Source organism: Bidens hawaiensis, unplaced genomic scaffold (genome assembly GCF_021521415.1).
Source record: "Bidens hawaiensis isolate Kalapana, Puna unplaced genomic scaffold, B.hawaiensis_p1.1 tig00001087_1, whole genome shotgun sequence".
NCBI classification, from domain to species: Eukaryota; Viridiplantae; Streptophyta; class Magnoliopsida; order Asterales; family Asteraceae; genus Bidens; species Bidens hawaiensis.
Genome location: NW_027491062.1, coordinates 4,096,212 through 4,099,739, shown reverse-complemented (window position 1 = coordinate 4,099,739; position 3,528 = coordinate 4,096,212). Strand labels below are relative to the sequence as shown.

Genomic DNA, 3,528 nt, shown 5'->3' with positions numbered 1-3,528 from the left:
CACTGTCCTTATTTGACGACGTGCCACGATCAGTAAGTGACTCACCATGCGTTGACCAACAAGTATATCTAGGTTTAAAACCACGAGATATCAAATGGTACTATATTTCATTTATATCATCATATCTTTTGTTGTTTTCACAACTCCTACAAGGACACCAGATCATTTTATCTCCAACTTTCACTTGATTATCTTTTGCAGCCTTCAGAAAACCTTTAACACCATTTATATATGTTTTGCCAGTAGATAAACGACCGTACATCCAGTCTTTACGATCCGTCTGAAAAAAACAAATAAATATATGAATATGATGTAAATCGGTTTTCTAAGGCTGCGGATCCTAACCCACTTTTTGAAAATTATATCTCGCATGCATACATTTTAACAAGTTGACATTTAAGAAAAAACCGGCAACATTTCCCCTTAACTCCCCAAGCATGCGTATAAACCGCAAGCTCGAAAGAGTAAAAGGAAATAATCACCAGATTTTTCTTAAATGTCAACCCGTTAAAATATATACACATCCTAAACGAGATATAATATTCAAAAAGCAGGTTCGAAAAGGGACAATCCAAAATTTATCTCTATTAGATAAATTTTGGACGGGTATATACTCTAAAGGGCTATAAGATTAGTTAGCGAGTAAGTATAATATTAATATTCATAAAAAAAGCTCAAGTTTCTTACCTCCATGAATATGATGAAAGCTTGAAAATGGAATAAGAGTGGATGAAGAAGAGAATGAACATGAAAAAGAGTATGAGCTGGGCATATATAACGTTACAATTTTCAAATTCTCGTAACTCTATATTTACAGCGGTTTCAAAATTATTTTTTTGAATTTTTTATATATATACAGCGGTTATTATCATTTACAGCGGTTCCAAATTAATTTTTTGAATTTCTTATACCTTTATAGCGGTTTTACCGTTATTAAATATATTATTATTATTTGTGAACTATAAAACAGCGGGCTTTTTTTAAACCGCTGTATACGTTATTTAAGAAACGCTGTAAATTCCATTTTTGTAGTAGTGGAATATACAAGTATACAACGTTTATAGATATTGCTTATCGAATCATCCTCTTCAAAGAGTTAGGCATTTATAATTAGGGGTGCAAATAGTCGAGCTGCTCGAGAGCTATTTGAGATCGGCTTGTTAAAAAACTCGATCGAGCCAAACTTAATCGAGTCCGAGCCCAAGCCTGAGCTTCGATTATCGAGCTTGAGTCAAGTCACGAGACTGTCATTTATATAATTTTTAAAGTATATATTTAAGTATTATTAATTAATAATGTATATAATATTATGAAAAAAATAAATAAAATAACTAAATAATATATATTATTTTATACATAAATTTATAATAGAAAAAAATATATGAAAATATTTATAATTATACAAAAAAATAATAATTGATAAGTATAGTAAATGAGCCGAGTCCAAGACGAGCTCGAGCTTGAAAATCTATTCATGAACTTAGCTCGAGCTTTGAAAATAAAGTTCGGAACAAGCCGAACTCTAACTCAAACTCTGTGTAAGTTAAACGAGTTAAACTCGAGCTTAGTCTAACTCAAGGGTCTTGGCTCCGCTCATCTCGGTTTCACCCCAAAGTAATAAACAAAAATCGGACTCCAGTCTCCACTCTCCAATCATCCTCGAGGTGAGGTGATCTACAGTTCATCATCAATGGCGTATAGACTCACAACAAGAAACACACTCTTCTTCCCCAAACCAATCTTTCAAACCCCTAATAATAATAATAATTACTCCTCTTCACCAATCGCCACCAACCCAACTCACCTCTCAAATCTCTTCCACCAATACGGCTTCCCACTACCCGACCTTCACAATTTCTTCAAAAAGAATCAATTTTTACTCAATTCAACACAAACCCACATCGAAAACTCTTTAAAAATCCTATCTTCCTTCAACCCATCAACCAATTTCATCATCTCCACTGTTTACACCTGCCCTAGGATTCTAGATATCCAGTTTTTAAAAAATTGGGAATTGGGTATTTCAAGATTATCGTTTTTAGACACCTGTAGTAACCCGAAAATGATTCGGAACATTCTTGAAGTTTCCCGGAAGTTCGATTTGTCCCCGGATGAGGTTTTACGGTCAATTGAACATTTAAAGGGGTTTCAGTTTAGCTCGGGTACGATAACTAGGGTTTTAGAGGAGTTTCCTGATATTATTACAATGAGTGAGGAACAAATTTGGGGGAAAGTTGAGTTCTTGTTAGGGATTGGGATTCATAGGAGTAGGATAGACTCGGTGATCGGAAGTTATCCCGGGATTTTCGGGTTCGGTGTGGAGAGTAAGTTGAAGCCGTTGGTTTGTGAGTTTACGGAGATGGGGTTTAAACCGAACGAGATTAGGGATGAGATTGTTAAGAACCCGAGAATTCTTAGTTCAGAAGTGGGAGAGTTGTCGAAGTGTTGGAGGATGTTAAACGGTTTGAAATGTCGGGTTCCGATTAAAGAAAGGATTTTTAGTGACGGGGCGTTTAGGGCTTGTTATAATGCTAAGTTGAGAATCGATTGCTTGCATGAACACGGGTTGTTGTATAGAGACGCGTTTGGTATATTGTGGCGGGAACCGAGGGTGATTTTGTATGAGTTGGATGAAATTGATAGAAAGATCGAGTTTTTAACGAACGCAATGAGGTTTGATGTTATTTGTTTGGTTGATGTTCCCGAGTATTTAGGAGTAAATTTTGAGAAACAAATCGTTCCTCGTTATAATGTGATTGAGTATTTGAGATCGAAAGGCGGGATTGGTGATGAGGTTGGGTTGAGGTCTTTGGTTAAGTTTAGTAGGTTGAGGTTTTATAATCTTTATGTGAAACCGTATCCGGAATGTGAGAAGATATATGGGAGGTTTGTGGATGTTAAGGTTAGACGTGGGCATCCGGAAGGATTGTGGAAGCTTTTTAAGCCGCCAAAGTATTCGGATTCTAAAGAGGATTTGAAGAACATTAGGTCTTTTATGGAACACATTCGTTAATGGATTAACTGATTAACATTTGATGTTACATTTGGGAAATATGAGGCGAGGCACGTCGTCTAGTTCAACCATTGAAAGGTATCATGATATTATTTTTCTGGTTACAAGTTTAGCTTAAATCATTTTACCTGTTATTGATCAAACATATCCCAAGTCTACCATTTGTATGTAATGAATTGGTATTGCCACTTTATATTATTTACATTTGCTGCACATTATGTTAGTTCATGGGCATCTGTCATATCCATTGTTACTTAATTTCATATAAGTTGAATAATGTGTTGATGCATTTCATTATTTGTTTTGCTAATTACAGGATGGGCAAATGTTTGAAGTACTTTGAACCCTTACTCCAATGTTTTTGTCTCAAAGGGCCCCCACCGTCTGGTCTTGCAGCTAATGTGGAGGACGTAAGTTGTGAAAACCGATCATGGGCAAACACAGATAAAACTTGGTTATGGAAGAAAAAGGTTAAGAATCTTGAAAGAAAACAATAGGTCGATTCAAAGAATGGC

General features: G+C 35.5%; 1 pseudogene; it reads left to right on the top strand.

Moving 5' to 3' along the window:
• Nucleotides 1–1,672: 1,672 nt before the first annotated feature.
• Nucleotides 1,673–3,247, top strand: LOC143557445 (transcription termination factor MTERF15, mitochondrial pseudogene; annotated as a pseudogene).
• The last annotated feature ends 281 nt before the right edge of the window (nt 3,248–3,528 follow it).